The sequence below is a fragment of the Rhinopithecus bieti genome, unplaced genomic scaffold (assembly GCF_001698545.2).
Source record: "Rhinopithecus bieti isolate Rb0 unplaced genomic scaffold, ASM169854v2 scaffold_73130, whole genome shotgun sequence".
NCBI lineage: Eukaryota > Metazoa > Chordata > Mammalia > Primates > Cercopithecidae > Rhinopithecus > Rhinopithecus bieti.
The window spans coordinates 199,283-213,843 of NW_016827546.1; positions in this window are offsets into that span (position 1 = coordinate 199,283).

Here is a 14,561-nt window from a genome sequence, read left to right on the forward strand (position 1 = left end):
TTTCAAGCAAAATGCAAAGGAGTTAAAAAGAGGAGCTTTTGGGGTGAAGGGCATGCAAGACGGGCGAGGCTGTGCAGGTCTACATGACTTGTTCCGATGACTTAAGTTACTGCTCCATCCGGTGAATAGACTGGTGCCATCTGGGGCTCAACCAGGTTATAAATTAACTGTGTCTTTGAAGCAATTTCCTGGTGGGGGAGAATTCCATAGGCACCTGGATTGTCTCAAGATTCAGTCTTTGGAACTTGTAAGCAAACATAGAATTAGATAAGCTACCAATGCAAGGGAGGGCCTGGTGGAAAGGAGCGTAAAGGTTATTATTTCATTACTAAGAAATTAACACACAGGGCAACAGAAAGAAAGCTTAAAAACAGGGTACCTGGTTACAATATGACCTTGGCCAAGTTTGTTCATTCATTTGTCTATTTGTTAGTAGTTTATCAGTGCTTACTTTGTGCCAGATGCTATGCCAACAGTTGGAGATACGGTAGGGAAGAAGATTGACTAGTCTGCCCTTGTGGAATACTAATTTCTGGAAGGAGATGAAGGCATTAATCAAGTAAATAAATAAAAAGATAATATCTACCTGTGATAGTAACATTAAGGAAGTAAATAGGCAGATGAGATAAACTGGTGGCTCTCAAACTCGAGCAGCACGCATCAGAGTCATAGCTGTAGGGCTCCTTGAAACAGATTGCTGGACTCCATCCTCAGAGTTTCAGTGGGTCTGGGGTATGGCCTGAAAGTGTGCCTATTTCACGAGTTCTCAGGTAATGGGGATACTGCTGATCCAGGGATCAAACCTTGAGAACCAAAGAGATGGAGAGTAGCTACAGGAGGTTTTTAAAATAATAGTAAATAACTCTTATGTGGGCTTTATGGCATTTCAGGTGCTAGTTTAAATGACTGTGTTAACCTATTTAATACTTTTTTTTTTGAGACTGAGTTTCACTCTTGTTGCCCAGGCTGGAGGCTGGAGTGCAATGACACGATCTTGGCTCACTGCAACCTCTGCCTCCAGGTCAAGCGATTCTCCTGCCTCAGCCTTCCGAGTAGTTGGGATTACAGGCATGCACCACCACGCCCAGCTAATTTGTGTACTTTTAGTAGAGACAGCGTTTGTCCATGTTGGTCAGGCTAGTCTCGAACTCCCGACCTCAGGTGATCCGCCCACCTCAGCCTCCCAAAGTGCTGGGATTACAGACATGAGCCACCACACCTGGCCCCCCATTTAATTCTTATAACAATTTTGTGAAGGAGAAACTAACAGGGTGCCCATTTTAGAGATGGGAACACAGACACAGAGCTGGTGTTAAGTCTGATGCCCTAGACCTTAAGGCCATTGGATGGAGGTATTGCAATTCAGCCCTCAGGCAGCGGGCTGCAGGGCTTAACTGCTCTCCCTTCCTGTGATTTGCAAGTAAGGGCTGACTTCTCTGAGCTGGCGGTGTTTGAGTTGAGACCTGCAGGCTCAGAATGAGGAACCCTGTAAAGAACTGGGGAGAGAGCATTCCCAAGCAGAGGAAACAGCAAATGCAAAGAACCAGGAGTAGAAGAGAGCTCAATGTCATTAAAGTAAAGCGACAATGTGGCTGGAGTTAGAAACGTGGTACAGTAAGAGGTTGCAGTGTCAGGCAGAGGATAGGATCAGTGGACACCTGTGGGCCACATTTTATTTTAAAAGCAACTGGAAGTAAACAAATATATATATTTTAAATTAAATGTTTCATTTTAACAGATAAATGTAAATTCACATGCAGTTGTCAGAAATAATACAGAGAGAATGGGTGTTCCCTTTACCCACTTATCCCCCCGTGGCTGCATGTTGTAAATCCATAGTGATACCACAATGAGGACATTATCACTGATAGAGTCAAGATACAGAACATTTCCGTCACCACAAGGACTCCCCATCTTGTCCTTTGATAGCCACTTTCACTTTCCAGTCACCTTCTTCCCTTCCTCCTTCTTTAACTTCTGTTAACCACACATCTGTAATAGACTTTTATAATTTTGTCATTTCCAGAATGTTATATAAATTGAATTGTACAGTATAACCTTTGCGATTTACTTTTTTCACTAAGCATAATTCACTGGAGAGTCTGTTGTCCACTTTGTTGTATATGTCAGTAGTTCATCCCTTTTTATTGATGAGTAATATTCCATGGTAGGATGAACCACAGTTTAACCATTCACCTGTTAAAGGACGACTGAGTTATTTCCAATTTAGGGCTATTACAAACAAAGCTTCTATAAGCATTCATGTATAGGTTTTTGTATGTCTTCATTTCTCTGGAATAAATGCACAGGAGTATAATCGATGGGTCATAAGGTAGTTGCATGGTTAGTTTTTTAAGAAACTGCCAAACCGTTTTCCAGAGTGGCTATGCCATTTTACATTCCCACCAGCAATGTACGAGTGATTCCATTTCTCTGCATCATCACCGAAATGTGGTGTTGCTACTATTTTTGATTTTACCCATTCTGACCCATATGTGGTAATATCTCATTACAGTTTTAATTTACATTTTCCAATGGCTAATGATGGTGAACATCTTTTCATGTGCTTATTAGCCATCTGTTTCTCTTCTTCAGAGAAATGTCTCTTCATGTCTTTTGCCCATGTTCTAATTGGATTGTTCAATTTTTTATTCTTGAGTTTTGAGAGTATTTTATAAATTCCACATTCTAGTACTTTATAAGATATGTGGTTTACAAATATGGCCCCCCACTCTGTAGCTCATCTTTTCAACTCTTCACAGGGTTTTTTGCAAAGCAAAACTTTTTAATTTTGATAAAATACAGTTTATCAATTTTTCCTTTCATGAATTGTACTTTTGGTGTCAAGTCTGAGATTCTTAGTCCAGCTCAAGGTCCTAAAGATTTTCTTCCTTTTTAAAAAACAGGATAAGTTTATGTTTTACATTTAAGTCTGTGATCAATTTTGAGTTAATGTTTATATAATGGGTGAGGTTTATGGCGAGGCTTCATTTTTTTGTTTGTGAATGTCCAATTGCTTCAGCATCATTTCTTGGAAAACTTATCTTTCCTCTGATGAACTGTTTTGCACCTTTGTCAAAATCAGTTGGGCATATTTGTAAGAGTCCATTGCTGGGTTTTCTGTTCTGTTCTATTGATCTATATGTCGATCCCTTCACCAGTATCTCATAGTCTTGATTACATAATAGGTCAAAATTGGGTAGATTGTTTGCTCTTCCTTAATTTTTTTGAAATATTTTAGCTATACTACTTCCTTATTTTATATACATTTTATAACAATCTTGACTATATCCACAAAAAAAATCTTATTGGAATTTTAGTAGAAATTGTGTTAAACCTATATATCAATTTGGGGAGCATTGACATCTTTAATATGTTGAGTCTTCCAATCCATGAACACCGTATATCTCTCCATTTTTTAAAATTTCTTTCATCAGTGTTTTGTAGTTTTCATCATACCAGTGCTATTCATGTTTTATAGATTCACATCTAAGTATTTCATTTTGTTTTGAATAATGATAAATAATGTTAGTATTTTATTTCAGTCTTCAGGGGTTCATTGATAATATATGAAATACAATCAATTTTTGGATGCTTATCTTGTATTTTGCTGAACTTACTCATTAGCTCTAGGATTTCATATATATATGTATTTTTTGGCAGATTCTTGGGTATTTTCTAAGTGGGTTATTATGTCATCTTCAAATAGGGACAGTTTTATTTGTTTCTTTCCAAATTGTATGTCTTTTATTTCTTTTTCTTGCCTTATTATACCAGCTAAGACATCCAGCACTATGTTGAATAAGAGTAGTAAGAGTAAACAGTCTGCTTAACTCCTGATGATAGGGAGAAAACATTCAGTCTTTCACTATTGAATTTAATATTGGCTATAAATTTTTTTGTAGGTGCTCTTTACAGTGTTGACAAAGTTCTCCCTATTGCAATTTTTCTAAGAGGTTTTTTTAAAATCGGGAATGTATTGAATTTTGTCAAATGTTTTTTCTATCATGATTGATATGATCATGAAATTTTACTTCTTTAGCCTGATAATACGTTGACTTATTATCAAATATTAAATCAGCTTTGTTTCCTGCAATAAGCCTCACATTGTCATGGTATATAATTTATTTTATACATTGCTGAATTCTATTTGCTAATAGTTTGTTAAGGATTTTTGTGTCTATACTCATAAAGAATATTGGTCTGTAATTATCCTTTTTTGTGCTGTTTTTGTCTAGTTTTGATATTGGGCAATACTAGCTTTTAAATAGTGAATAGAGAAGTTTTCTTTCTTTCTATTTTCTGAAAGAGATTGTGTAGAATTGGTTGTTAACTCTCCTTTAAACATATGGTAGAATTCTCTGATGCAACCATCTGGGCCTGAAGATGTTCTGGGGAATTTTTAAATTACAAATTTGATTTCCTTAGTAGTTATAAAGCTATTCAAACAATCCACTTCATGTCGGGTAAGTTGTGGTCATTTTTGGCTTTCCAGGAATTGGTTTATTTTGTCTACATTTTCAGGTATATGTGTGTAGAGTTATTCATAGTATTCCTTTATTATCCTTTTGATGTGTTCAGGGTCAATAAAGATAGCCTGTTTCCTTCCTAATGTTGGGAATTTGTGTGTTTTCTCTTTATGTCTTTGTCAGTTTTGCAAGATGTTTGTCAATTTTATTGATCTTTTCAAAGAGCCAGTTCTCTGTTTCACTGATTTTTTACTACTTTCTGTTTTCAATTTTATTGATTTCTATTCTAATCTCATTTTATTCCTTCTGCTTGTTTCGGTTTATTTTGTAATTTTTTTTAGGTTCTTGAGATAAGAGCTTAGATTATGGATTTAAGAGTTTTCCTTTTTTTAATGTACATATTCAGTGTTACAAATTTCCCTCTCAGTACTGCATTAGCTGTGTCCCACAAATTTTGATACATTGTAATTTGACTTGCATTTAGTTAGTTTTCTTTATTTCCTTTGAGACTTCCTATGTGACCCATAGATTATTTAGAAGTGTATTTTTAGTTTCCATGTGTTTAGAGATTTTCCTCTTATCTTTTTTATTGATTTCTATTTTATTTCAGTGTAGTTGAAAACACACTATATCCTTTTCATTCTTTTTTTTTTTTTTTTTTTTTTTTTTTTTTTTTTGAGACGGAGTCTTGCTCTGCTGCCCAGGCTGGGGTGCAGTGGCCGGGTCTTAGCTCACTGCAAGCTCCGCCTCCCGGGTTCACGCCATTCTCCTGTCTCAGCCTCCCAAGTAGCTGGGACTATAGGCGCCCGCCTCGTCGCCCGGCAAGTTTTTTGTATTTTTTTAGTAGAGACGGGTTTTCACCGTATTAGCCAGGATGGTCTCGATCTCCTGACCTCGTGATCCGCCTGTCTCGGCCTCCCAAAGTGCTGGGATTACAGGCTTAAGCCACCACGCCCGGCCCCTTTTCATTCTTTTAAATTCATTAAGGTTTGTTTTATGGCCCAAGATAGAGTCTATCTCACATATATTCCATGGACACAGCTATTGTTAGATGAAGGGTTCTATGGATGTTGATCCAATCCTGGTGCTCAGCAGTGTTGAGTTTTCTATGTCCTTGCTGATTTCTGTCTAGGTATTCTGCTAATTGTTGAGAAAGGAGTATCAAACTTTTCAACCATGATTGTGGGTTTGTCTATTCCTCCTTTCAGTCCTATCAATTTTTGTTTCACATATTTTGCAGTTTTTGCTTCACATATTTGCAGCTCTCTTGTTGGGTGCATACGTATTTAGGATTGCTACGTCTTCTTGGTGGATTGACCCTTTTATCATTATAAAATATCCCTCTCTGTCTCTGGTAATTTTCTTCACTCTGGAGTCTACTTTATCTCATGTTAATATAGCCACTCCTGCTTTCCTTTGATTAATGTCTGCATGATATGTCTTTTTCCATCTTTTTACTTTTACTTGCTTAAATTGGTATATTTAGATTATTTGTATTTGGTGTAACATATTAATATGTTAGGGCTGATGTTGACCACTCACTCTCAAGGGAGGGTGCTCCTTGTTACTGCTGGGTAGCAATGGGGATCTTGTTCCCCAAGTAGTCTCTACTGACATTGCAGTGGATATAGCTTCATTACCATTGGATAATCATGAAAGTCCTGGCTCTCCACCCTCGTAGAGACAGAAAGGAATGACTTATTACTGCTGAGGTGTCCCAGGTGGTTTCCACTGACATTGCCAGAAGGGCAAACCTCAAAACTGGCCAGCAGAAATGAAAGTCCTAACTCCCTACCTGGACTTCTCTGACACTACCCCAGTATGGATGGAGAGATGCTGTGTTTTTACAGCTATGTAAGGGTAGATTATTTATTGTCTAATCGTTTTGGTCTTGCTAGACTTCCTTTTCCTGATCCTTTGACTAGAGAGAGCAGGATTTTGTTGGGACTTTTTTTGTCTGCACTTGTTGGCATTTCCATATTGCTATCTTCTTCAGCTACGAGTCTGGAATATGTGAAGCAAAAGGAAAACCCAGAAAACTCACCACAAGTTCATTTCTAGGGTTCTGAAGTCCCTTGACAATCTGCTTTCTTCTTTCCATCTTTCAGATTCTTTTTGTGTTTGTTTTATATGTAATGTCCAGGCATCTTAGTTGTTCTTAACAGGAGGAAAAGGGCAAAATACGTTTACTCCATCTTCCTGGAAGCAGAACACCAAAATGATTTTAAGCAGGCAATTATACTGATTTGTATAAACACTCCTTTGCATACACCTTCCCCTATTTTGTGTCATATAGTACTCACTTGGCAAAAGTACATCCCTGGTTTAATCCAACTCCCCACCTACTCTGCTTCTGCATGAATGCAATCAAAATTGCCAAAGCAAAGTGCACAACACACTGTCTCATTTTATATGATGACTGCAGACATACTTCCTTTGTGTCCTTAATGTGGCCTACCATCCTACTACATTTGCCTTGTCCATTCTGTCCCCCATCTGTACCCAATACAACTATTTTACTTTTCCTTTCCCCTCACTCCTCCAACACTTCTTTTTCCATCTTTGCCTTCAACTCTCAGCTGTTGATCTTGCTTCCTGTGTCACTGAGAAAGTTGAAGCAATTTGAAGGGAATCTCCACAAATTCCTCATTCCACTTTTACTCATCCACCACAGTGTATTCACGTACTCTATCTTCCTATCTGTTGCTGTAAATAAACTATCTTGGGTTCCCAATTACCCCAACATTTAGTGGCTTAAAACAATAAACATATATCATCCCACAATTTTTATGCGGCGGGAGTGAAGGAGCAACTTAACTGATGGTTCTGGCTCACAGTCTTTCATGAGGTTTCTATGAAGATGTCAGCTTGGGCTTTAACCATTGGAGGCTTGACTGATTCTGGAAGATCTGCTTCCAAGATGGTGCACTCACAGGGCTATAGGAAGGAGGCCCCAGTTCCTCACCAGAGGAACCTCTCCACAGGGCTGCTTGAGGGTCCTTACAGCATGGCAACTGGTTTCCCTCAAACAAAGTGATCCGAGAGAGCAAGAGGGAAGCCACAATGTCTTTTATGACCAAGTCGCAGAAGTCACACACCATCACTCTCTCACATTCCATTTGTTAAAAGCAGTTCACTAAACCCAGCCTGTATTCAGAGGAAACACAATTAAACTCCACCTATTGAAGGAAAGAGTGTCAAAGTATTATGGGCAAGGTTTTTTTGTTTGCTTGTTTTTCTTACTTTTATTTTAGGCTTGTGGGTGGACATGCGTTAAAACCACATGATATAAAGCAAATCCTTTAATTTATACGAAAGGACATCACTCTAACAAGTGTCTCCCTTTCTCCTACATCATCCATTTTTACATCTTTACTTGATCATTCTCATCATTTAACAAACTTGTCAAATTTCCCAGCTTTTAAAAGAAACTCCCCCAGATACACTCAAATATTTTTCTTGCCTTTGCAGTAAAACTCTTCAAAGGAGCTGCCGTTAGTGTCTCCCCACTCTCTCTTAAACCCATTCCAATCAAGCTTTCGTTACAATTCATGAAAACTCTTCTTGTCAGGTCACCAATGACCTCAATGCTGCTAAACCCAATGATCAGTTCTGAGTCCTTATATTATTTGATAATCAGTAGCAGTGATCACTCTCTCTTCCTTAAAACACTTTCTTCATTTGGCTTCTAGTTCACCTCAGTCTCTTGGTTTTCCTCCTATTTCAGTGATTGCTTCTTTTCAGTCTCCTCCACTGGTTTCTCTTCTCTGCAACTTATTAATGTTATAATGCATCAGTTCTAGGACACTGCTTCTTTGTTTATCTCAAATTACACTTACTATCTTAGTAATTTCATACAATCTCATGGCTTTAAATATCACATAAGCCATGACCTACAACTTTATACCTGCAGTGCAGTCCTGTTAGCTGAACTCTTGACTCACACTTTCAACTGCTTATTCAACATCATCTCTTCTCAAATGTTTGGTAGATGTCTAAAAATCAACATGCCTCTGAGATGTCTATGTCATACCACAAATCTGCTATGCACTTAGCCTTCCTTGTCTCAGCAATGGCAACTCCATCTTTCCAACTGTGTAAACAAAAATCTGGAAGTTATGTTTGACTTGTCTCTATGTCTTATAGCACACATCCAATCCATCAGTAAATCCCTTTGATTTTTCTTTTCAAAACGTATCTGGAATACAATCTCTTTTTACTATCTCCATGATCACCTAGGCCTTGCATGTCTTTTCTCAGATGTCACCTTCTCATTGAAGCCTATCCTGACCACATTGTTTAAAATTGCATCCCTTACTTCTGCCCAACTTTATACTGATTTATTTTTCCTTTTCCCCACATATAGCACATGTCATCTTCTAACATACTATGTAATTTGTTTATTTATCATATTGATTATCTCCACAAAGGCAAGGGTCTTTGTTTTGCTCACTAGAGGGTCCCAATTTTGTTTGCTTCACTGGTGTTACTTTTAGGTACACCTATAGAGGCATTCATAGCACGTAGTATTTGCTCAGTAAATATTTGGTTCTGAACAAACCTTGCTTATGTTTTTTAAAAAAAATACTCTTATGGCTGCTGTGTGAATATAGATTGATGGGAGTGGAGGGAAAATATATATCCCTTAGAAATGTTTTCACCTGCTAGTAATAGACAAAAATCAGACCATTTTGGATGAAACAAGAGTTATTTTCCCTTAGAATATGATGTGAGAGATGTAACTTTTGGACTTAGTATATCAGGGCTAATGTCTCTGTGACTGTAGTCACTTTTTTCTCATTCTCACAACTGGTTACAGCAGCTCCGGCCATCAGATTTACATTCTAGGTGAGGAGATGGAGGAAGATATATAGGGAGTTTCCAAGAGTCAGGGACATTTTGCATTAGCTTACACAAAGGTGGAGATGAAGAAATGCAAAGAGATTTTGCAATATATGTTTGTTATAAATTGGGAGAATAGTAATGAAAAAAGTGACTCATAGGTTATTTATATAAGCGATTGGGTAAATGGTGGAGTCATTTATCTAAGTGGTTCAAATGCAAGGAGAAAGAGATCCGAAGAGAAAAACTCAAGATCTCCAAACTGGGCATACTGAATCAGAGATGCTCACTCATTATCCAGGTGTAAATTTCAAGTAGGCAGTTGGATACACAAGTCTGATGGTAATGGGAGAGGTTTGGGCTGGAGAGACACACTGGAGAGTCATGAGCACATGGGTGGTATTTAAAGCCATTGTACCAGATGAGATCACCAGTGAATGTAGATAGTGTTCAAAATTGAGTCACAGATAAAGGGGAGGAGGAGAAAAAGCTAAAAGACTGAGAAGGAGAAGAAAGGTGAAAATCAGGAAAATGTTGTGTCATTGAAATCAGAGAGCAGAACGTTTTAAGAACAGAATTACTTAGCCTTTTGGGATCCCAGTTTTCTCCTCTGTGAAATGAGGTGAGAATAGCTATCTCTTAGGGTGTTTATGAGGATGAAATGCTATCACGTGTGTAAATGTCGGAATAGTGGTTCACCATGATAGGCACACAATCAAGGTCTGCTCCCCACCCTTTGGGGTAGCCTCCTAGCCTATGTTCCCAGACCCATGGAGGAAAAAACACTTTCCAGATAACCTTTTTATATTCCAGCGGTCTATGTTGATTCAATATGGTAAATAGCCATTTGTCTGGAAAAATATTTATGCAGGATGACTAGAACAAATATTGATTTTGTTTTATCCTGGTATCCATATAACTCAAGGACAAGGGAAATTCAGCACATGAATTTTAGAAACAGTAAAAGTGTTGCTCATATTTTCGAGTCTGTATTAGTAATGAATAAATTAACACTTGTTTGATGAATAAACGAATGAATGAATCAAGTGAAAGGGAATGACGTAATGTCTATTCCAGGGCAGCATTAAGCTGTTTGTAAGTGTATGTGTTAATTTTCTTAAGGTGGTTGGCATAGTTGGTTCCAAAATGGTGTTATCGAGTTAATATTGCAGGACTAGTCCTTGCTCCAATACCACATATTGAACTATTGACTACCCAGCAATGGACCAGTGACAAACCCATCACTACTGTAGGAAACAGTAAAAACTCAACTCAAAGAAGATAAACTCTACCTTAGATCGCGAATTTAGAAGATGTACTCCACTTTTTAGGGAGTGAATATAGAATTTACATTCTCTCATATATTAAGGCCAGATTTAGCTTCTGGGGACCACCTCATGCAGTTTCTGCAAGTATATTTGTGGATATGTCTACATGTCTGTGCAGGCAAGGTAAATTCATGCCTTCGGACAAAGGAGTGCAAGCCTACACTGATCCCAGGAAAGATTTACTCACTTACAGTCAAGTGAATGAAAATTAGAGTGGAAAAATCAAGGGATGTAATTTGAAGTGAGAACAGCATTGGAAGCATTGGAGTTTGTTTTATTTATACTGATAGTGAGTTCTTGGAGCCAAGCATTTTTTCTCCTCGGTTGGTGGCTCTTTGTTGCTTTTGGCTCTTTTTTTACATTTTTTTTTCTGCTTGCTTTGAAGCCATGCTGAATAAACCCACAGCAATAATCAAATGGAGGATTTAAATATGACCCACGTGAAACTGTTCTGACAGTCAGGTACCTGAGAACTGTCCAGCAACACTTAATTTACCAACTTCCTTTTCTCCTCACTAGTGAGGGACGTATGTACAGACTTCAGGGAACATGGTTGCATAATGGTTATAGGATCTAATTTAAACTTGTTTTTAAATAGCAATAAAATGTATACTAGGTTGAAGAATCTATCTCACAGCTGACTACAGCCATTTTTTTAAATCACTCTTTTATGCAGCATCCCTGGAAAGTCATCCATTAACCTAAGAGAGGGAGCATGGACTCCCACAAAGGAAGCATTTTGTTGCCCACTGAACACATATTGAAAGCACTGTTCTGTAGTTTGAAAATCTTCAATCTGTTGCACCCTTTAAATCTTGGCTGGCGAAGACGGGACCTAACAGATCACATTCGCAGAGTTTTACTGGCAGTACTGATAAAATAAAATGAAGAAGCCAGTAAAATAAAGGCCACATTGCTAGTGTGTGAAGTTCAAGGAACCCTGGTCAAAAATTTAATGTTTGTTAAATGGAAAGGGAAACAGCCTATCCTCCAGTGCCTGCTAAAAATGTAATGATTTTCCTGGCATGCTTTAAGGGAAGGGCAAATCATCGTTCTGAGTTCAATTTCATGTGGCCCCTTGAGAAAGGAAACTGAAAGCAGCAAAGAAAAACTCTAATCAGGAGCAAGATATTTGCTGCTAGTTTTCCCTCACAACCCATGCCAACCAGTGGAACAACAGCTAGTATTAATGGATTTTTTTCCTCAGTGCCTTTGGGAGGCACTGTGAGCCCAGGTGAGTCTAAGCTAAGCACTGTCCAGGTGCAGAGAAAAGAGACTGGCAGGAGGTAGGGTCTGTAATGTCAGGTAGCCCGTGTCGGAGCTTAGATTAGGAGAGAGTATGTCATGGGCTTGTGGACCAGGGATAGCTTTGGAAGGGGGTGGGGAGGGGACTGTGGTTATAATAAGAGCTCATTCTGATTAGGCACTAGCTGCATACCAGGCACTGTATCAAGTACATTCCACAGATTATCTTTTTATTTCGTAGAGGTTAGTTACTATTAGTACTCCTGGGTTCACAGATGAAGAAACTGAGGCTCTGGTAGGTTAAGGGTCTTGCCCAAGTTTCCCTCTGCAGTGAGTGGGGGAGCCAGGATTCACAACCAAAAGCTATGACGCCAGGATTTAGCCTCCTAACACACGGTGCTAGATCAGGCCTCAGGGACTCAGTGGCTGAGTCTCTGTGTTGGGCATGACCATGACATCCTCTTCTGTTTTCTTCCTTCTGCCACTTTTCTGCAGACCTGGCCATCACCCAGGCTCAAACACAGATAATGGGAGAACAGAGACAAGTGAGACAGCCAAGGAGAGGAGGTAGGCAGTGCAGGGTCCAGAGACAGGAAGAACTAGGCAGCTGGGAACTCGACAGCTGATGGGAAGGACCTGTGTTGGTCCTGACGGAAGGATCAACACAGCTCATGTTGGCGCTTCAGAAATCTGCTGGCGTTAACTTCCAGAGAACTTCTCTACAGTTGTCCCCAATTATTTCATCAAGGAGTCAAAGTAATAAAACTGGGATAGGATAATGGCCAAATAGTGGATTAAAATCCACACTATGAAGTAGTGTGTCCAAGAGTTTCATTTTCACTGGTATTTTTGGCCATCCTAAGGAAATAGGTTAGTATGTTGCAAATTGTTTACTACTGCCTTCAAATCTTCAAAGAGCTTCAGTGAGGGAGGGAGCTGATTGGTTCTATGTGGCTTCTAGAGAGGCATTAATTCCTATTAGTTCTATTGGGAAGGACTGTCTATCAGCGTACAACCAACCCCACAAAGCAGGACTTCACCACAGAGCACAGCCGAGCAGAAGCAAGGTCACTGGACAGGACTCAGCTGCACATTATAATCTCCTGGGAAGTTTTAAGAAAGTCTGATGCCTTGGTCTTACCCCCAGAAATTCTTACTTAGATGATTTGAGGTGGAGCCCTGGCGTTAAGATCTTTAAAATCTCCCCCACGTGATTCCGATATTCAGCAAAGTTTGAGAACCACTGACTTAGATATCTCATCAGGGATGCTGCAGCACAAATTGAGTAGGAGGTTGGTCCAGATTATTTCTAAAGTCCCTTTCAGTTCTAAGATCCTAAATTGCTAACCAAGGCCGTTCACTGTGAGTTTGCTGTTTATGATGGCTATGGATAATTTTGTGATTAATTATTAGTGACAGTGGACTACAATTTTTTACATGTAGAAAAGTGACATGCTGTAAGCAACAAAAGACCACATCCACTATTTTGGATTTCTGTCTCTTTGAAATTATGTTTAAGGAAAAGAAGCTAAGAAAATGTACGATAAATTTAGAATGCTATTAATCCGAAACCACCCTTCCTCCCTGGCTCTGTATCCTGGCACACTGGAACATGGAGAGTTTCTGGAGATTAATAATAACAGCGCACATGGATCTACTTGCATCTCGGATATCCAATCTCATTGTTTCAAGGGAAAAATGATATTGGACTTAGACGAATTTTCCAGAGGGAAAGAAGAGTGTGCGGTATGACTGCCAGTTGGAAAGCACAGGCACAGAGCAGACTTCGTCTCCACTTTATATCCCTGACATCTTGCATCGTTTTTCTCACTCCTAGATCTAAGTATTGTATTTGGCAGAAACTGTCAGAATCCCTTCAAACCAGTCTGAACTTCATACAAGGGCCTGAACTAATTCCACATAGGGACTTAGAATCACAGTTGCCAGTGGACTATTTAAAGACAGAAGTGCAGGACTTGTATCAACATAACTTCTTCAAGTAGATGCGGCACGGTTCAAGGAGTCCTGCCTAGTGGAAACAAGTTCTTGGTCTGATTTTAACCTGCCATGATCCCTGCAGCGTGACTTTGGACCAACTATGTCCCCCTCAGTGCTTCAGTAACCTTAGAAGTTAAGCAAACACAGAACTGCTGACTCACTTCAGAGGGGGGCATTGTGAAACCCAGAAAGAGGCCCTGCATTACTAACACAAAAGGAAGCTAAACTGTGTTTTCATGATCCCAGACTAGAGTCTCCAGAACTTTTAACTTGATACAGCTCTGTGGTTCCCACTGTGGGGTGGGCTGTGACTGACAGTGGAGCTAAAGTAGTTATTCAGCACTTGTCCACAGGAAAATCCTAAAGCTTGATGTTCTGAATATTACCACCTCTAAAAAATATATTGTGGAAAACTGCACTGTTCCTCTGTGAGTTAAGAGTTTAATACGTTATACTGATTACAAATCAGTTTCAAGCTGTTCATGTTGAACTTGTCAAACAGCTTTGGCAAAAGAGAATGGGTTGGCAAACAAATAACTTCCTGGCGTGTGGGGGCAGAATGACTTAGAAACCTCGGGACTCAGGGAAGTTAAGGATGCTGAGAAAAGAGCAACAGGATCTGGGGTCTGAAATGTCCACTCATATGGAGAAGGAAATTTCTTTTTTTTTTTTTTTTTTT